Raw genomic sequence first — 21,705 nt, forward strand, 5'->3', positions numbered from 1 at the left:
AACGTGAAATTTTAAAGGTCAAACAGTACCCAGAAGGCAAAGGCAAGCTCCAGCTGTCACCAGGCAGGTGTTCTGGCAAAACCAGACCTATCTCCAAACCCAACCTGAAGGCGAGGGAATCGGAAGACTGAAGGAAGCACTATCCTGAGGTTCACTACCTTCTGGGAGTAATGAGAATCCCAACGAGCCTTTTAGAACCTCAGTTCCTTCATCTGGTAACCAAGAACCTTGATCTCACATGGGGCTAACAAAACCTGCTCAGGCTAGCAGTTTAAAGGAGAGAAAGTTCTGTCCAGGAAAGGACCCAGAGGCGGTAAGCTGCTTTACAGAGGTACCATGACATGTTCCTCCCATTTAAGATGGGAGAAACCACTACACACAATGTCCTTTTCTGACCGGACCAGACATTAGTCTTGAGAGCCCAGAAGCGCCTCGCTGCTGTGGACATGGAGATGGGGGCAATATTTGGGTGTAAAGAGAAACCACTGATGTGCCCAAGTGAGGCGCTGAACACACACACAGTCCTTGGCCAGTTCCGCCCCCAAATGCCTCCTCCTGGTGGTGCTGTAAATTTGAGCGTTGTCTCTGCGTTGCTGAGGGCCTACAGAAGCCAAATGCTGCAAAGTGAACGCAGGTGCCCTCCAACTCCAGCCCCGTGGAAATGCCACCAGAGAAGACCGGAGTTGTCAGATGCAGTGGCTTCTCCGGGCCAAAGCTTGGTTTTCTGGCTGAAGGAAGGACATTGTGACATAGCGAGCTACTGACCACTGGAACCACCAGGCAGTAACCGGAGCTGACGCCCAGAGCAGGACGCAGCAGGTCCCGCTGATTATTTTCTTTTTCTAAATAACTTTGATTCTCTTTTTGATAAATCTTTCACAGTTCCTTCTCTGTGAAGTCTATACCAGAAACATCCCTTCTCGCGCACCCGCCCCGTTTGAAATGCAGATTGTCTCCGTAGGCGGCCCTCCCTCTGCTCCAACCGACCTACTCCTCGCCACCAGAGCCCCCTCCCCCAGTCCCCAGGCGCCGCCCTAGTTTCATTCCAGCGGCAACTGCACCGGGTGCCAGTGCCTACACCACGCTGGGTTGTTGCCGGGAGCTCCGGTCTTGGAGCACGGGTTTGGCGCCTGCTTTCGCTTCCACCCGGGTTGATCTAGTCAGGACTTGGGCATTCGCCGGACCTACGGAGTGGGTCCCTCTGAACCTCAGGCCGACCCTGAGCCGGGAGAGGCCTTTAGGACCGAGGGGAGCCATCGCTTCCACGAGTCGTCTGTCAATTCCTGTCCTAGTCCCCAGCGACCGTCCCCCCTCCCCCAGCCTCGGTCGCCTTCACGTTTCCAGACACCCTAGCCACCCACCAGACGCTATCCTCCGCGAGGGCTGACTGTCCTGGGGCAAAGTTGGTGGCCATACCCTCTCCTCCACCACCATCCCGCGCCCATCCTCCCCAGGGCCCGCGGCAGAAGTCCCTCCGGCCACACGCGCCACCGCCGGGCTCCCCTCTCTCTGCCGGCGGAGCCAGGCGCGCCCCCAGAGTCTCTCGGCGCCCTTTCTTCTCCCCGGGGCCTGAAAGGACCCGGCTCCGCCCCGGCGCCGCCGCCGCTGCCCCGCGCCCGGGAAGTGTTCGCGTGGGGCAGCCGGGGGCGCTGGCGACGAGCCCAGGGCGGGGAGCGGCGGGGGAGCGGCGCGCAGGGGAGGGCAGAGGCGGAGAGTCGGGAGCCTCGGAGCAGAGGCGGGCGCCGCACCGCCCCGAGCCCCGCACGCTCGCTCGCTGCTCCCTCGCTCCCGAGAGGCGCGGGCGGCCGCCTGGGCGCACCAGCCGGGTCACCTTGTCCCGGAGGTAGGTCCCCGAGCACTCAAGCGGCGCGCGGGTCGACCTGGGGCCGTGTTGGTGGGCGGGGGACCGCGAGACGGTCGCGGGCGTGAGAGCCTGCCCTGGCGCCGACTGACAGCCTTGCTCCGCCTCGGAGCGCGCAGACCGGGCGCCCGTGGTAAGTCCCGGTGGTCGCGGTTGGTGGGACCCTGGAGACGCGGGGTCGCCAAGAGAGTAAGGGACACGGTAGTTGGCGGGGAAAACGCGGAGGAAGGGGCTGGGTGCTGCTTTGGTTTGCCCCTTAGCGCCTGGCCACCGTGGGCACACCAGCGGCGGCGCAGAGAGGGGCTGCTGCGCGACGTCGGTGGGAGCTGGAGACAGTGTCCCGGGTGCGCAGCCGTGCCAGGCAGCCAAGGAGGTGGGAATTGGTACCACTGAGCGGCCCGGCGGAGTCCCACTAGGGCTGATGCGCGAGGCAGCCTAGCAGCTGGCACCGAGGTCCACATGGGACGGGTAAGGGAAGGCGAGTTGGGTTCATGGAGCAGAGAAAGGAAGGGAAAGGAGGGTACGGGGTGGGGGGGCACGGGGCAAGGCGCGCTGGGATGAGTAATGAGCTCATAGGGCTCTGGCAGGGACTTCAGGAGCCGCTAGCCACGGGCCAGGGCAGCACCAGCCTTCTTGAGCTACCTACTCCTTGGCAGCGCGACAGCCTGCAGCTTGTGAGCCACCAGTCCTGGCGCTGAGATGGGAACCCGCAGATGCGCTTTAGAGGGTTCCGATTCTAGTCTTGCTGTCCCTGGGCACTATTTCTGCACTTCGCGAGCACTCTCGGAGTACTGGTCAGAGAGGAGGAGTGGGTCACCGCGGAGTTGTGCGCTTTCCCAGGAAGAGGCTTTGGTCCCTGGGTGCATTCTGCCGGACTCCAGACTCTGGGCGCAGGCAGTGGATCCTTTGGGAGATGATAGAAGGGTCCTTTGGCCTTTCTGAAGGACAAAAGGAAGGAGACTCGGATAGTCCTACTTTTCTGTGGGGTCCTCTGGCAGGCAGCACCTTGGGCACGTGGCACACTTGAGGTGCTTGCAACCATCCTGCAGAGACAGAGGCGCTGGCGCCACTACGCTGCGTCCACCCCTCCCCCACCCCCCCACCCCCCGCACCACCACCAGTGGCTGCTTGCACCTTCCTAAGACGTGTTCCCCATGCTCAGTGCAACAGACAGTGGTCCCAGGTTTAGCTGAGCTGGGGGACCAGAGGGAAGGGGCAGTATCCAGCTACCTTTTCTGGTTAGCTTGAGGCTATGAGGCACCGGGGCCCTCTATGAGTCTGTCTGTCCTGCTATAGCCCAGCGGATTTGGTCTGAGCCCAAACTGGGAGGCGGCGCGCTGCGCAGACCTGCAGCCTGCGGGGGTGAAGAGCCTCTTCACCGACCTCAGAGAGAGCCAACTTTTCCTTGCTATGGTGATATGGCCAGAGCAGCCGGTGGCTGGCGCGCGTACAGGGATGTGGTCTTCAAAGAGGGGAAAGGGGGTCGCCAAGGTGGCAGTGAACAGCAGTCTGGTGTCGTTTCTGGCGAGGACAGTAAGAAGCTAGGACAGAATTTTCAGAGGAATTACATGCTGTGCGTCTGACAGTTGTTGACTGTTTTTGAAGATTCAGACCACAGGTGCGGGGCCTGTGGATGTGTGAGGAAGCACCTTGCCTTCACCACTCCTTCTCTCCTTGCAATGTTCTGGCCCCATTTGCTAGGGCAAGCCTGGCCTTATAGCTGACCAGCCACCCTGCCCCCATCACAGGAGAGAAAATCAATCCTCACAAGCCAGCGGGCCTTGTTCAATAGGACAAAACGGTGGGAGAGCTTGTTTCACACTGTTCTTTCTGCTATGGAAATTTTCTGCAGTACTTCCTACCACTGTGAGGCCCTGGAGGGGTCACCTTACTCAGACTCCTGGAAGCCATGTTTGAGAAAGAATGTTAAAAATTCATTCCAAAATGATGAGCATTTGAAGAGAGGAATATATTTACATCATACCCCTAGATCCCTTTGTGCCCTGTAATTATATACAATTATAATTTGTCAATGTGAAATATAATGAATGAATGAATTAAAAAATAATGAATTGCACTAATTTTGAGTTGAAAAAAGAAATGCATTTCTAGTTTGTTTGTTTTTTTAACCTGTCCATACATTGTCCTGCTCTGGGGAAGTTCATTTCAGGTTCATCAAAATAACTGCTTTATGCTTTGTTTATTTTTGCTGGGGGTGGGAGTGGATCTCAAGGCCTCACAGCTCATGCTAAGTATCGCTGGTACTAATAATCCCATTAAAACATAGGTGATATTAACATAAAAGGAAAATCCTCAATATCAATATATTTTAAAAGAGGGGGAAATAAACCCTACTAACTTTCCTGGAGGAATGGGATAGTGGTATTGAAGGAGGGAAAGCAAATGCAGATACTGAGAAAAAGGCATCTTAAACTTTATATGCCAGTCGATGTGTAGGGTATGAGCAAGATTTTTGTTGGGACATGAACATCCCAGGAACTTTTTTTTTTTTTGATAAAAACTTTAAAACTCACTCCATAAGTGATAAGCAATTGATTTTGTCCACATTTCGCAGTCACAGAGATGGACTGCCCTGGAGCCCTTCTCATTAGCTTCAGGTACTGTGTTCTGGAGAGCCAGGCACTTCCTTAAGTCAGTTTATATCTGAGACGGGTCACTGCTGCTCTGAGGCTCTCTGAGAACCATCATCACTTAATCAACAGGCTTGGGTGGGCATTCCAGGCACACCTGCTAGCCCACAGAGAAGGCACCTTGCCTGCTGGGAGATGGTACCCAGTGTGATTTCTGTGGTGTGGAGAAGCATAGCATGCACTGAAAGGCCACCAGATTTAGCAGGAGGACAGCCCTTCACCCACATACACACAGAGCTCCTCCTGCCCTGTACACCCCTGCACTTTCCTTTAGATGAAAACTATTCCTAAAAGCTGCCAATGACATGCTTCCAGGATGGTTGACTTCTGAATACCTTTGTAAGGCACACCATTGAGAGGCGCCCTTAGTTCACCTTTAGTTGAGTCATCAGACCTCTTGTAGGTGAGCACTTTCATGCCCCTCCCCCCCATGAAACCTTGACTGTGAAATGAATGCCAGTGCAGACCTTCGCCTCTCACTGTGGCCTTTGCAGGCTCCTCATGCCGTTTGCAAAATAGGGATTCACAGGAAACAGAGAAACTGATGCAGTACTGCAACCCACAGATTAAACAGACATGGCATTATTAGAAACCTCCTTTGAATGAGGCAGAGAGGGTGAAGGTAAAAAGACAGGGTAGCCACAGCATCAGCAAGTCAGGGTGGATGAAATGAGAATTTAAAAAATACTTTAATTAATTTATTTGAGAGATACAGAAAGAGGCAGACAAACACACACAGAGAATATGGGTATGGTTGTGCCAGGGCCCCCTGCCCCCCACAAAGGAATTCCAGACGCATGTAGCACTCTGTGCACCTGGCTCTACGTAGGTAGTGGGGAATCAAACCCAAGCCATCAGGTGTTTCAAACAAGCTCCTTTAACCACTGAGCCCTCTCGCCAGTCTTCTGAAGTGAGTTGTTTAAGGGTTATAGCTTGTGATCAGCACTGGGGACATTATGCCACAATATTCAAAAGCCAACAGTATTTAAAACATTGAAGGCAGTTGACTGTCTGTACTTACATCACCAGAATTACAATAGTGCAGGGATTAATGGTTAGTTTTCAGTGTGATTTCTTAACATGATTTGTGTAAAATTCATACATATTTCACATTATTGCTGAGAGTTCTCAAACATGTTTGACACAGGGTCTGCAGGGCCTTGGGCACCATGCTGCAGCCTAATGCCAAAGTGGCACCATTTCTTTCAGGCATGCTCTGTGGTGGGTGGGAAGGCAAGAGCAAGGGACACATTTTTGCAGTATCTTCTGTCTTCTATCTGCTCCTTCAACCCCACAGGACATTCTGGAACACCTATTAGAAGATTGATGTTTCAGATCCCAAGCTTTGTGTCTGACTAGTTAAATGATCTTAGACAAATCTCTTTAGCTTTTCTGAGGTTCTTTTTCTTTTCAACCACATTCTTCCCCGGGATTTTGAAAACAGGATGTCTTTGGCAGTCACGGTTTGCTGAAGGAAGGAGGTGCTAGGTTGGAGACTTAGCTGCATGGTTGCTTGGTTGATCCTTATATTCAGGGGCTTGCTGAGAAAAGAGAGTGAGCCAGCCCTTTCCATGTCTGCATCCTGCAATGCTTGTTGGCAGGTGTCAGAGGACAGTGTGCCCGCTTCACTTGGGGTAGACCAGCTCTCACACAGGGATATGTGTGAGACAGAGAAGCAGCCCTATCTGCTGTTGATTTGCAGGGAATGCATGTGAGAGGCACATAAGCAATAGCTTCTGAAACATATCTAATGTAACTCAATGTAGCTTCCTGTCACATTATAAAAATCATACAATGCATTGCCCAAGGTAAACTATGATAAGGCAGCTTACCAATAAAACATCAGCCATCATGTGTAATATAGGATGCTTTAAGTCATGTTGTTTAGATCACAGTCTTAATCATCTTAAGACACTGCATGATGAAGAATCTGTTAAATTATCAAAAGTAAAATAAGGCACTAAAGAAAAATCAACAAATGAACATAGGATCTGAGATAAAAGTTAGAACCAAATACCTGTAGCCAAGAAACACTATACACAGACAGAAAGCAATAAAAATAGAAAACTGAAGCTGCTCTGTGACAGGAGCAGTGGTGTACTCCTCTCATCCCAGTGACTCAGGAGGGTGGGAAGAATACAAGTTCAAGGCCTGCCTGGGCTACATAGCAAGCCTGCGCCCAGCAACTTAACGTAGTGACACTCTGCCTCAAAATAAAATAAAATAAAGTAAATATGTAAATAAATAAATGGATGAGTTGGGGACCTAATTCAGTGATAGAGCACTTGCTTAGCATGTGTAAGGTCCTAGTACCACAAAACAAACAGAAACTGCTTCTGAAAGCACAGCCCAGAAATAACTTTGGCTCTTACATGTCTTACATGCATTAAAAAGAAAATGTAGGAGTTCAGTTAGCATTACTACAGAGACAAACGGTGTGTGGCTGAAGCTTACATCGCTTTTCAGTGTGAGCATTCTGTTGCTTTTAGTCCCTAACTGGGTCTCAGTCATCCCCTGTGAGCATTCAGTGGGTGTGACCAGAGAGAGAATTCAAAGGGTTTCTAAGGTGGTCTCTTACAAAGGGCTTGCTGCTTAACTGTATATTTTGAACATTTGCTGCGTCCCCAACACGTTCAGCTTGAATTTATCATTTGACCTCATTGTGTTACCATTTTTAGATTTATCTCCATCTGCTCCTTCCATACCTTTTTCTTTGTCAGAAAATTTGTGCATCTAAAGCAAAACTGAAAAGTAAACACAGGTCAGACTATTAGAACCACAAAAGATGAGTTCCGCTGCTTTGACTTGAAAGATACTTGAGAAAGCAAGATACTGTTTTCTTACCTCAAACACGTCTGGGATCCAGCCATCTTCCCTTTAGAGAAGCACGGGGGACAATGTTGTATAACTGTGCTCCTCTCCTGTCGTAGCTCCCTCTGTGTTGCTGGGACACAACACCTGACCAAAAGCAGCTGATGGGAGAAAGGGGCTTATTCTGGCTTACAGTCTTGAGGGAAAGTCTCAGCATGGTAGGGAAGGAACAGTAGGGCAGAGTCTGGACGTCACTTATTGCTATGGTAGTTTGGCAGAAAGCCGTGAGAGTGAGCTAAGCTCTGGCAAGGGAGGGCTGGCTGTAATGCCCCTAAGCCTACCCCACAGCACGCCTCCTCCAGGAAGATCCACCTCCCAAATTACCACCAGCGGGGGAACCACACATTCAAAACACATGAGTCTGCAAGGAACATCTCATTCAAACCACACAAATACTGTGGGCACAATATTCATTTTTAAACATATTCCCATGATCTTTGCCCTCACATATTAGAGGTATAGATTCTAAGCTGGGAGACGCTTGAAATAAATGAGTTTATTTCTAAAGAACTGCCCCTGGACAGGACTGGGAACTCTCATATCCATGTTGAGGTGCAGGCTTAGAATTGAGCTTTAGGACCCCAACTCATCCTGTGAAAGTCTGGCACCATCTCCATAGTTGATGACTTGCAGCGTCCAGAAGAATGCATCCAGTAAGACATAAGCATGTCTATAGTCCACCCTCATCTCTGAAATCTCGGCCTCAGCTGGTCACCTGTGAAACGCCATCCCTGCCAGCTAAGCACACCATGAGATGCTGGTGCCTCAGGATGGTGGAAAGAGGTCAGACGTGGTAGTGAGCAGTATGTGCAGTGTCTGAAACGCATCTAGCAGGTCTGGCCTGATTCAGCAGCTCAAATCTCCTAGATTGACTTCAAGAGCCTCCTGTTTGTCCCCGCCACCCCTCCTCCCCCCGCCTATGGCCAGAGTAAGACCCCTCCATGTGCATGATGGCAGAGAGATCCTCCGCTCCCACTCCAGCCTCAACATGCTTGGAAATCTCTCTTGCCTGTTGTATCCAGCCTTCCTGTTCCTAACTCAGTTCCTTCACTCTCCCACACAGCTATTTTATTTTATCTATTGGAGGTGTTTGGTGTTTTGTTTTGTATTGTTTTGTTTTGTTTTTTCATTTTAAACCTAGAGATATAGTTCACTCATTTCTGTACTTTCATATAATATAGTTCTCTAAATTTCCTGACAGAAATGAGCTTTTGTTTAAAGATCATTTTAAGTACAGGAAAATAATCTGTTTTGTTCTAAAAAATGGTCTGGAGAGATTGCTTAGCATTAAGGTACTGTCCTGTGAAGCCGAAGGACCCAGGTTTGTTTCCCCAGGACATAGGTAAGCCAGACGCACATGGTGGTACAGGCATCTGAAGTTCATTTTCAGTGGTTGGAGGCCCTGGTGTGCCCATTCTCTCTCTGTCTATCTCCCTCTTTAGCCCCCCACTAAAATAAATAAAAATAAATTATTTTGAAAAGAAAAATTTTTTTAATTTGATTTAAAAAAAAAAAAGAACTTTTAAAGAAACACTTGTGGGGCTAGGTGTGATGCTGCACACAGCACTCAGAAGGCAGGCGTGGGACGAGCACTGTGAGCCTGAGGTCAGTCTGAGACTATACGGTGAATTTCAGGTCACTCTGGGCTAGAGCAAGACCCTACCTCAAAAAAAAAAAAAAGCATGGACACAAAGGTCCCACATTTGTCACAGGTCACACCAACCCATTGTTCTCATTCTGTTCTGAATAACATTGCAAAGGCTCCTGCTGGTCTCTGACTGGGCAAGGACCAGTCAGCCTGCAGCCCAGATGCCCTGAACATCTTAGAACAAGGAGGACATCTCTTCCCTTGCCTACCCTCTTTGAAACCCCTTGTCAGGTCCCCTTGCATACTCTTCCTTGGCATAACTGCTCATCCTAATGTTCCAGGAGCATCACATAGTGCCTAGTGTCTTAGCTGTGACTAAGAGCTTTGAATATGTTAAGCAACATAATAATCTATTCTCCAACCATAAAGAAAAACTAGATTTGTTGATTCAAAACTGTGTGGAACAACGTAGTTCCTTTTCTTGCTGTTGATTTGCCAGGTTACATTTCCAAGAAGGGCACTCTTCAGACCCCTCATCACCAAGTGAGTTCCATCCCATGCTTCATCAACTGCCCTGTTTGATGGGCATCATTACCTGCAGGACCAGGGCCTGCAGATGTGACCAGGGGGATTGTGCTCTCTCTGCTTCTGTGCTTGGCCAAGGCTTAGCTTCTGACATCATCCTTTTGCAGTAGGGTAGAACCATTTTCAAATGTCCAGGTGTTCTTGGCCTTGGGAACCCACTGGGGAAAGTCCAAACATTGGTAATATAATTCCCTTATGCGTTGGACTGTTTTTTTTTTTTTTTGTCTCCTTTCCCTCTTCCAGGCTCCTCTGCACCCTATTGACTCTCTAAAAAGATCCCCCACCCCTCAGAATTTCATACTGCATGGCATAGCTCCAACCATCCATGCGTGTGCCTCCTGCAGCCTTGCCCAGGTACACTAAGGCCCAGAGCATTCAGATGCACAGACAGCACAGGTTGGTAGTTTTGGTAACTCAGTTCGGAAAGCTGAGCTGTAAGCCGTCCAGGACAATTCTGCCTACTCCTTCTCTTGTCTTCTAGCTGTTGCAATGACCCGTGATGTCTGAAGAGGCTCCCCTGACTAAGAATTACAAACTACATCCAAGTTAAGTTTCATCTTGCCCAGGGTCATACACACTGCCTGGCAGGCTGACTCCCAACCTGTCTTTTGAACATCTCACAGTCTCCCTCCTCCAACACCTGCACCTAGGAAGGAGGAAAGAAGGGTTGGAGGTAAGGGGCATTTAGCTGCTTCTGTGTGTCACATTTTGGCCATCATGATCCCTCTGCTGCCTTAGGGAATCAGGTGTGCCCTGTAAGTCCCTCTTCAGGTCTCCCAAGGGCCTTCCCTGCATCATCTTGGGCCTCTCACTATGGCTTCCGTGGCCTTACATTTCTGTTTCCTCTGCACAACAAGACAGCGGCTTTATCTCTGACAGATGTCCCAAACTGAGCACTGACATTCCTGGACCTTTGTCACTCCTAAGAAGAAGTCACTATTGCTTCACTAGACAACATCCTCCCGTTCAAGCACATAGACAGCAGGGCTTCGGGTGGGGTTCACAGAACCTGTGTGCCCGTGCGTGCGTGCGAAGGAACTTAGGGGTTGGCAACATCAAGGCAGTGGCATGAACATGAGTGCAGTGGAGAAGAGAAGGAGGGGGTGAGAGCTGCCAAGGTAGGGATAAGAGAAGATGGGAAACCTCGGTGAGGAGCACAGTTGAAGATCTTGCAGATTCTTGGGATTTCTGACATGTTGTTCTAGCCTTGTTGGCCTTAGGGTTTGGTTCTTAGGCTGGATGGTTTCTGCCCAGCTTCTCAATCCAGAGCCTGCTTGGTCACTTGTGAGAGGCATCCTTCTGACACCAAGAGGATGTGGAGGTGAGCTAATGTTTTTGGGAAATACGGGAAGTTCCAACCAGAGAATCAGATCAAAGCTTGAATAACTTGTTTGCATCAGTCATGAGGGCAGTGCAAAAAAACTCAACAGCAGCTTCCAATCTTAGGGCCATATTGTTCATCCTGTCTCTTCTTGGACAGATGGCAGCCCTAAGGAGGGAGAGGGAAGAGCAAGAAGGGGAGAGGAAATATAGAATGTGCCTGTGACTGTTTAGCTCCCTCAGCACACTCTGAAGTTGCTTCCATTTTATACTTGGCTGTGTGACGGGACCAAGAGAGCCAGAGAGTACTGACCAGCTGTCCAACTTTATGTTGCCAGAGGGTATGTTATTGCAGGAAGCCATCCTTAGTGTCTGCTTGCTTTTCTGTATTTTTTTTAAATTTTCTTTTATTTGTTATATAAAGAGAGGCAGAGAGAGAATGGGTATGTCAGAGCCTCCAGCCACTACCACAGAACTCCAGAAACATGTCCATGGGTGCTTTGGCTTAGCAGGCAAGTGCTTTAACTGCTAAGCCATCTTTCCAGCTCTCTGCTTGCTTTTGTGTCTGCCTCTGAATCCACGTTTTCTCACCCCACCATACTCAGCAGCCTACATGTCTTAGCATGGCTGGAAGCTAGTGTGTTAGGGCAATGGCCTATCCTGTACACTCGTTACAGAGGAAAGAAAACGCAGACCATTTCATGTACAATAAACGCCAAGTGGGTTGATGTGCAATTATGTTATTTCTCCATCTGTACAGTGCAAATTGCCTCCTTGTAAGACAAAGGCTACAGCAAGTTAATAAGCTGATGGGAAAGTTGGGGTGCTGGGTAGATGGGAATCAAGCACCCTGAAAAGTCCAGTTGAGCAGAAATTGCTCACAGGACATCCAGGCAGTCAGAAGGGAGGCATGTGTATGCCGCAGGTCCAGGATATTTAGGAAGAACACAGACTTCAACTAAGTAGGACAGCAGGTGTACCTTTGTTCTTATCTTGCTCTCAGCATAAAGCTGTTCCCAGAAGACGGGAAGGTTCTTTATCTAGAGATTCTTCCCAGAGACTCAGGCCTTCCTGGAACCAATGTTCAAAGCTTTATGTGTTTCAGAAACATATCCAGTGAGTTGGACTCTGCCCAGTGATCCAGTGTCCTTCTTAAGTGTCCTTCCCATGGAGGAAATCAGACATGAGCACTGTTGTCTCTGAGGGCCCTAACCAAAGGGCCTTTGACTCTGGCTTAGTCCTGTCGAGAATCTTGACTCTGCTGATGTGCAGGTTCCTCCTCTGAACCCTACCCCATCCTTGGACCTCTCAGGTTGTACAGAATTGTCAGGGTGGGTAGTTACTCTTATATCACTGTCACCAAGTGCTTGACATAAACAACACAAGGGAGAATTTATTCTGGCTCATGGTTTTAGAGGTTTCACTCCATAGTTATTGGCTCCTCTGTGTATTCTGTACACAGAGCGGGGTCAAACATCCAAATAGGAGAAACATATGGGAAAGGAGGCTCTTCACTTCCTGGTGAACAGGAAGCAAAGAGAGAGGAGAGGACTAGCGATCAGGTACAACCTTTAAAGGCATACCCACCTCCTGACCCATGGCTGGGAGATATCTCAGTTAGCAAAGTGTTTGTCTTGCACACATGAGGACCTGTGTTCAATACCCAGAACCCATGTTAAAGAAGAAAAGCACTAGATGTGATGGTGTGCTCTGAGGAGGATGAAACAGGAGGATCCCTGGGGCTCTCTGGCCGGCTAGTCTAGCTTAATTGGTGAGTTCCAAGCCAGTGAGAGATCCAGTCTCAAAAAAAAAAAAAAAAAAAAGATGAATGATGCCTGATGAAAGACACTTCAGGGAATTGTCTGTCCTCCACATTCAGAAAGCCAGACACACACACAATAAAAATAAAGGCAAGTCCCAATGACTTACTTCCTCTCCCTAGGCCCCACCTTCAAAAGGTTTCAGAATGTTCTAGAGTAGTGCCATCTAGCTGAGGACCAATGTTCAACACATGAGCCATTTTATATTCAAGTCATAACAGGAGCCCTGACAGGGCACACATAGCTTTAGCAGTATATCCTGATGCTCCTGGTGTCCTCCCTGAGCTGTACATTGATGTATGGATGCTCCTCCACTTATGATGGGGTACTACCCGAGAGACCCACTCCATGATAAAATGCAGTAAGTTAAAAAACTGCACTGGCCCCACCCAACCTGCTTAACAGCATGTATGATGATGGAGTGGGGTGAGGCTGCAGCTCTCTATCCTGGCCAACAAGGTGAGACAGGATTTCACCCAAAAGCCACAGACTCCATAAGACACAAATTCAAAATTTGGTGTGCAGTTTTTACTGAATATGGATTGCTTTGTGCCATCATAAAGTTGGGAAATCCTAACCAGTGCTATCATAAGTCAGAGATCACTAGCTTCCAGATGGATTCCCTGTCTCCAAGCCCTGTCTAGGGCCTTGTCCCCAGCCCTGTATATTAAATGTTCCCTAGGGCCTCAGCCTTGTTATACATGTTCTCTGCAGGTTCTATGCCATTCCTCAAGCTCCCTCCCACAACCTAATTCCTATGAAAATGGCACTGGTAAACTCAGCACTCATACCAGAGACCTCACTGCTCTTCATCCCCAGGCCCATTTTCCATACCGCTCTGGCAACTTCTTGCTGTCCCCATCCTCTGGCCCCATCTCTGGCCACACCATCTTGGTGCCTTCCTGTAGGTCTCTTTACCTGCCCATCAGCTGCAGGGAGGGACTTTCTTGGAGACATGACAAAATGCACATCTGCCTCTGGCCCTCCTCACCAACCTTACTGTGGCTTCTCCTTTCCAGCCAACAGGGCAGTATAGTTTGAGAGGACACAAAGTCATTGGAACATTTCCTGTCCACCCTCAAGCCTCATCACTTCTTTCAGATCTCTGCACATTGTGCTTCTCCTGCCCTTGTCATGCACATGCACATGCACAAATGTCTATACATTCAAGTATACATACAAGTCATGTGTCCCCTCCCTCCCCTACTACTCTGCTTCAAAGCCTGACTTGGCCACACCCCCTTCCAGTGTCCTTCCTTCAAGTTCAGCATCTTTACTTCCAGGCATCCCTGGTGTCTGAGCTCACCCCAGCCCTGATGTGGCATAAGCAAAACAGCCTAAGTTTGAGATCTCTAGAAGTAGCTTTGACAAGGCACACCTTAGACCCTCGCAACATAAACTATTCAAATATACTCATGGGGTAAAGGGACACTTGGATAAATTATGCACCAGGGGATTTCTAGATAGGAACGCTTGCCAGTGTCAAGATGTCACTATTTTCTCCATGGTTTTTGATAGTACCGAGGCTGTTTAATCAGAATGTCAGTGCTCATTGCCTTTTGAGCTTGATGGCATTATTCATAGGAAAGAAATGAATGATCAGGATCCAATGCAAAACATTTCTTTAAATGCAGAACTGGTCTACCACAAAATAAGATCAAATGGTGAAAATTGCATTAGCTATCCTCACATCCTATAAGGCAGCTACTATTTAAAAAAAGGTAAGATAAAGAAAAAGAAAAAGAGAAAAAAGGGGGGGGGGAGCAGGAATAACAAGTCTTGGCAAGGAAGTGGAGAAATTTGAAGTGCTTTCCCATTGCATCGTGAGATTCTAAACTGGGACAGCCACCATAGAAGGTAGCATAGGAACCCTTAGAAAAACTAATTTTTAAATTTATTTTTCTAACTTTTATTTTTATTCATTTATTTGAGAGTGACAGACAGAGAGATAGAGGCAGAGAGAGATAGAGATAATGGGCGAACCAGGGCCTCTAGTCACTGCAAACAAACTCTAGATACATGTGCCAACTTGTGCATTTGGCTTACATGGGTCCTGTCCTGAGGAATTGAGCTTCAAACGGGGGACCTTAGACTTCACAAGCAATCACTTAACCACTAAGCCATTTCTCCAGTCCAGAAAAATTATTAAACATCAGATTATTGTATAATCCAGCTATCCCACTTAATGACATGCATGCTAAAACATTAAAGGCAGACTCTTATAAAGATGTCTGTGTGTTCATATTCATATAGCAACACTAGTCACAGTAATCAACATGTGAAAGCTATGGAATGAATAAGCAAAATGTAACAGACATACAATGGAATATTATTCAACCTTATAGGGCAAGAAAATTCTGAAATAAGCTACATCCTGGATGAACCTTGAAGACATTATGACAAATACAATAAGTCACACAAAGGACACATACCAGTTAATTCTATTTGTAGGAGGTACTCAAAATCATAGAGGCAGGAAGTAGGATGGTGGTTTCTAGGACCTGGTGGATGATAAACAGAAAGTTATTGTTTATTAGGTACAGAATTTCAAAGTATAAAATAAAGAAGTCCAGAGGTCTATTGAATAGCTGATGCTAACAGTACTGTATAGCCAAGAAAATAAAAAAGGAAAAATAGTTAAGAGAGTCAACTCACTGTGTTTCATTGCTATAGTAAAAGTAAAAGTGTTTGAAACTCTAAGATCCCAGTTATTGCTAAACAGTTGACAGGCTCTTCATGTTGTGGTGTAACCAACTGCTCCCAGCTCTGTGCTCACGGCTGCATGAGTTAGGATTTGAACAAGAATCAGTGGAGACAGCTAATCTCCCCTCTGTGGCTTCAGAGGTCTCAGCTGGAAACTCAGACAGTTGGGAATGGAATGTGTGGCTTGTTCTCTCCCACACCTGGGCCACGTATGTCCCACTGCACCTGCACATCTCCTCTCTGCGGAGCTAACAGATCAAGAACATTTTTTTTTTCCTGTTGTTATTTTTGAGGCAGGGTTTCATTCTCTCCAGGCCAGCCTTAAATTTATGATGATCCTTGATCTCCATACGTAAGCCTCCTAACTTCTGATGCAAAAGGTGGGCGGGGGAGGCAGGGTGGCTTTCCTGACCAGGAATCACATCTAGGATGTGGTGGTGAGAATGCAGAATCCTAAGCACTAGACCACCAGGGGACATCTGAAGGACTTCGGATGTAAACGGGTGGGCGCAGGCCTGTGGTAACTGTCTCCATGTCACGCTGTGCCAGCTCCACTGTATTCTACTTAGGAAGATCAAGATCCCAAAGCCCCTCAAGATTCAAAGAGAGGCAAATGAGTCCTAAATTTCAGAAAGCAAACATATCAAGGAATTTGTGTGATTATTTGAATGCACAGTGTTCCCCCATAGGCTCCTGTGCTTGAATATTTAATCCCCAACTGGTGGTGGTAGTATTCAGGAAGGATATAGACTGTATAGGAGGTGGCATTTTGCAAGAAGAAGTGGGTCACTGGGGATGAGCCTTGAGGTTTCATAGCCCAGCCTCACTTGCTGTCCTTTTGCTTCCAGTGGCACTTGGCTTCAGGCTGTGGCCTGCCACGCCTTCCCTGTCATGGTAGACTCTGGTGCCTGGAACTATACACTGAATTAAATCTTCTTCCTTCCATAAGTCACTTCTGGTCAGATGTTTGGTCTCAGCAATGAGAAAGTAACTGATACATTTTGGGACCACATTTAACCTGATATGTGGTCAGATAGGACAGATAGGACACCCTAAAATAGATTTCCACACTGGAGCTCAGTGCTGAGGGAAGTGTGGAGCACAGAGGAAACAGGCCACTTAGGTATAAAAATTGCACCTCCTCTCACAACATCATTATAGATGCTGAGTGAATAAAACAACCATGGTGGTGACTACAGATAGTTAATGTGATAAAGTTTGCATTATGTGAGTTTTGCCATGACAAAAATAAAAACTGCATTTAAACAGTAAGATCCTTGTCATGGGGAAATCATTGACAAGATTTTATGATTTTTTTTTTTTTTTGTAAGGTATCTCTCTAGCCCAGGCTGACATGGAATTAGCAATGTAATCTTTGGCTGGCCTGGGACTCACAGTGATCCTCCTATCTCAGCCTCCCAAGTGCTGGGATTAAAGACATGTGCCACTATATCCCATCCAGCTCTGATTGTCCTTTATTGCATTACAAGCTCTCCTGAAACCCAGGACTTATGGTTTGCAGGTCATGCATTTGAATGAGGCCCAAGGGCTTTACACAGAATCTGTACTTGGGTAATTCCTGTCTGAGGAATGACACCTCTCTCATCTTCTGATTGAATATGAGAGGCACTAGTACATGCTTGTAAAAAGAAGCCTAGATAAATGGAACCTGCAGTAAAGTTTCTGAGTATTTATAAGTAAGAAAAGTACTAAGAAACTAAATGTGTGTTTTATCTTCTATATCAGAAAACTGGGGCTGGAGAGATGGCTCAACAGTTAAGACGCTTGCCTGCCAAGCCTAATGAACTGAGTTCAAGTCCCCAATACCCATGTAAAGACAGGTACAGATGCACAATATGGTGCATGTGTCTAGAGTTTGTTTGTAGTGGCTGGAAGCCCTGGTGTGCCTATTCTATCCCTCCCTCCCTCCCTCCCACCTTCTTCCTCCTCCTTCTTCCTTTCTTTCTCTCTGTCTCTGCTTGCAAATAAACAAAAATATTTTTAAATGAAAACTGCAAGTAAATTTGAAAGCATACACTCAGATGGAAATAAACACTTGCAACAAACAAACAATTCTGTCATGCTCTATGCCCATGACCTTGCCTGGAGTCTGCTTCATTATGTTCTCAGAGTTCGTTTCATACTTTCTCAACTTCTAGGGCTGCCTCCCCTCCTGAGAGAGATGATCTGCATACCCCTGCATCCTGAGGGCAGGCTTCCGTCTGCTCTGAGCATGATGGTGCCTTCCCTTTCCTGTGGTCGCAGTCTTGGCTCTAGTTCCACAGAAATGGATACGCTTCTAGAATAGTTGACTCAGCCTGGATTATGGGCCTACCATGAGCCGTAACCCTCAGAATATAAATGAAAAGACTATAGAACACTCCATGGACACAACTGCCATGCTAGGGTGTGAATATCTATATATATTGAGAAGGCTCAGAGGCTCCTGACCAGAGTAGCATATGGAATGCTGTGGCAAGACTTAGTCGAGACGCAAACAGGAAATAAAGTGCTGGAAAGAGAAAGGAGTTAGGGCTTCTAGGCAAGGGGTACAGGACAGCATCAGAGGTCAGAAAGGCTGTGGCTATGTAGAATGTGGAACTTTTTTTAAAAATTTAAGTAGAAGCTTTGTATGGATACATTATGAGTTGGTACCATCATTTTCCTTCTTCCTACCTTCATTCCACTGAGAGCCCTCCTTAGTGTGATTGCTGGTATTCACCACGGGGTTGTGGATTATGAGTTGTTGTGAGAGCAGAAGTCAGTCACTGGGTGGAGGGGCAATGCCTCTGGTTAGTCCTTCAAAACCTGTGGTCTTACAATCTTTCTGTCCCTCTTCTGGCAAAGCCTATGAGCCATGGTGGGTAGATTTTAAGTCTAATTTAGTGTTCAGCTCTCAGCAGCTTCTGGATTTCTATTTTGGAATGTTCTGAGCATCCTCAGTGTCTGTCTCCATCACCAGGTTGTCAGGCTCACTCCTGAGGCAGCACTCTTGCTCATCTCACCAGTTCCTCTGCAAAGGGTGGTTCATCTCCTGCCAGGGAGTCAGCTATCTTTTCTTGTCCTCTTGACAGATTTTGGTCATCCTAGTTTATCATTGCCTTCTGAGAAAGAAAACCAGATTCTCCAATAGAAAATGAGATAAGAATAGCTTAAAGTGTATAGACATAGTTGATTTAAAGAGATTTTGATGGGTGTAGCCTCATTTTTGGCCCAAGGACTACGAGGAGTCTATGATCCTGGTCTCCAGAGGATTCTGACTTGTTTCCAAGCTCCAGCTATCTCTTAACCAATCAAAGAGCCATTGGTTACCCACCTGCCTGGGTACCACTGTTACACAGGTATATACATCTTGTCAGGTTGGTTGAATTCATAAAGCAATGTGCTGTGCTTGCTTACAACATTTTTGGCCATTTTCCCTCTTATGTAGCAATTTCCAGCACTATACAAGGCTAATAATCCTGGAACTGGCTTCCTTCCAGATTCCAGCTGGATCTCTTGATGTTCTGTGTTGGCAGTATGTGGTATCTTCAGCAGTAAGGGCTTACATCTTACCCCAGGTGGGTAATCAAGTGCTTTGACAGAAACATATCTTGTTTGATGGAACTCATAGATCTTGCTGATCAATAGGTCAATGTGCATAGTAACCAATTTCTGGTACTGGGAGTTACAAGCCCAAGCCAGTTATTTTAGGGTTAGGCTTCATTCCACCCTCTCCAATGCCCTTCTGATCAGATGATCCCTCCACACTCCTATCAAGAGTTCTATCTGATAATCTGCTATCCAGGAGGAAGGTTTCTATGGCATCAATTTATTTTGGCTTTGGTTTGGTGTATATAACCCCACTTTCCTAGTTCCCTCCCCACAAACCCTTCCATCCCTGTTATCCTTATCTCAAGTTCCTATCAGGTATGCCTGAAACTCAAGCTGTTCCAGGTTAGGAACCACAGATGAGGGAGAACACACACCATTTGTCTTTCTGTGTTTTTGTGAGCTCACTTAGTATGATCTGTTCCAAATCCACCCGTTTTCCCACAAATTTCATTTTTCCTTGCTGCTGAGTAGAATTCCACTGTGTGTATGTGCCATGTCTTCACTACATATTTGTCAAATGGTGGACATATGGGTTAATTGAAATTCTTAGCTGTTGTAAATAGAGCAGCTATAAACATGGTTGAGCATGTATCTCTGCAGTGAATAGTGGAGCCTTTAGGGTAGAAGCCCAGTAGAGAAAGAGCTGAGTCAGTTGGAAGCTCTATGTCCATCTTTCTCAGGAGTCTCCATGTTGACCTCCATGGTGGTTGTACAAGTTTGTACTCCCACCAGCAGTGAATGAGGGCTTCTCTTTACCTGCATCCTCAGCAACATTTATTGTCATTTGATTTGTTTTTTATTTATTTTTTCTCAATTTTTATTAACATTTTCCATGATTATAAAAAGTATCCCATGGTAATACCCTCCCCCTCCCCCACTTTCCCCTTTGAAACTCCATTCTCCAACATATCCCCACCCTCTCTCAATCAGTCTCTGTTTTATTTTGATGTCATGATCTATTCCTCTTATTATGATGGTCTTGTGTAGGTAGTGTCAGGCAATGTGAGGTCATGGATATTCAGGCCATTTTGTGTCTGGGGGAAGAATGTTGTAAGAAGTCCTACCCTTCCTTTGGCTCTTACATTCTTTCCGCCAATAGACCCTGAGCCTTGGAAGGTATGATTGAGATATTGCAGTTCTGACCACTCCTTTTACTTCTTTCCAGCCCATGATGCCTTCTGAGTCATCCCAAGGTCACTACCATCTGAAAAGAGACGATTCTCTACCAAAAGTGAGAGTAGCATTAATATAAGGGTATGAACATTAAGAGAAGTGCTTACTGGGCAGTTTGGTAAGCATCGTATATACATTTAGCCAGCCAGCAGCAGACATTACACCCCTAGGGCTCATGACTACCCCTGTTTTAAGTTTTCATTATCAGGGATGTATTCCCTCCCATGGAGCTGACCTCCAGTCCAATTAGAGGGCAGTTGGTTTCCACCATGACAGACATGCCACTATTGCACCTGTTGGCTCATTTGGCCTAGCCGGCCAAATATAAGGCTTGCAATGTCCACTATTGAGTATCTTCACTGGTAATTTCTCTCTCTCCCATTGAACTGCATGCAGAGTGGCTTCTTCCCGCTTTCTGTCAGCTGGTCTGCATGAAGGTTATTAGCTCAGTTCCAGCAGAATTTCTCAGTGGTCTTGCAGCCTAAGTATGTGGAGTCTTCAGCAATAGGGTCTTACCATCTATCCCTGGTGGGAAACCAAGGGCCATGGCAATGGACTGTAATGTTTTTGGGGTATCAGGTACCTCCCTGGCCAACAACTCACTAGAAGGTATCCCATCCCTGGCACTGAAAATTTTCTAGCAACAATCTACGGCTCCTGAGTATTCCAATGTCCAAAAAAGTAGGCTTCCACATGATTTATTTAGATCCTCTTAGATTTTGATTAGCCTTCCCTCCACCTTTCCTTTACTCAATCTCTTTCCCTTTCCTCACTTGGGCCTTTTCACCCCCATTAATCAATTCTTCTACTTACATATATACAATACCATCCTATTAAATACCCCCTCCCTTCCTTGCTCTTCCCTTTATATCTCTTTTCTAACTTACTGAACTTTGATACTGAGTTTTCTTCCTATTAACACAGAAGTCCAGTCATCTGTAGCTAGGATCCACATATGTGAGAGAACATGTGACGTTTGGCTTTCTGGGCCTGAGTTACCTCACTTAGTATAATCCTTTCCAGATCCATCCATTTTCCTGCAAATTTCATAACTTTTTTTTTTTTTTTTTACCACTAAGTAGTGTTTGTTTGATGAATTTGGGAGCCCCCATGTTAGGTGCATATATGTATAGGATTGTAATGTCCTCCTGTTGGAGTGTCCCTTTAATTAATATAAAGTGACCTTCCTTATCTTTCCTCACTAATGTTGGACTGAAGGCTACCTTGTCAGATATTAGGATAAAATCCCTGCTTGTTTTCTAGGCCCATTTGCTTGAAAGTCTGTTTTCTATACTTTCACCCTAAGATAGTATCCATCCTTTGCAGAAAGGTGAGTTTCTTGGAAGCAACAAATTGAAGGATCCTGCTTCTTAACCCAGTCTGCAAACCTATATCTTTTGGTTGGGGACATTGAGGCTGTTGATATTAAGAGATATTATTAAAAGGTATGTCTTTTATTTTTGCCATTATTTTATAGTTCTTCTGGTTTTCCTTTTCCCTTTGCTCTCTTATATTAACTAGTATTTGAGTATTGTTTGT

The 21,705-nt window shown here is 46.7% G+C and overlaps 1 protein-coding gene across 9 annotated transcripts in view; it reads left to right on the forward strand.

Annotated features, from left to right (window-relative positions):
- The first annotated feature begins 651 nt into the window (after positions 1-651).
- Positions 652-21,705, forward strand: part of Syndig1 (synapse differentiation inducing 1) — a 202,966-nt gene continuing 181,912 nt past the window's right edge. For 4 of the 9 annotated variants that reach the window (XM_045155727.1, XM_045155729.1, XM_045155726.1 and 1 more), the window contains exon 1: positions 2,026-2,329. The gene's annotated coding sequence lies outside the window, so the exon portion shown is untranslated. Of the gene's footprint in view, positions 820-1,765; positions 1,844-1,931; positions 1,995-2,025; positions 2,330-10,123; positions 10,230-21,705 lie in introns of those variants that run through there. The other 5 variants (XM_045155723.1, XM_045155720.1, XM_045155722.1 and 2 more) reach the window with 5 other exon arrangements.

Source organism: Jaculus jaculus, chromosome 8 (assembly GCF_020740685.1).
Source record: "Jaculus jaculus isolate mJacJac1 chromosome 8, mJacJac1.mat.Y.cur, whole genome shotgun sequence".
NCBI lineage: Eukaryota > Metazoa > Chordata > Mammalia > Rodentia > Dipodidae > Jaculus > Jaculus jaculus.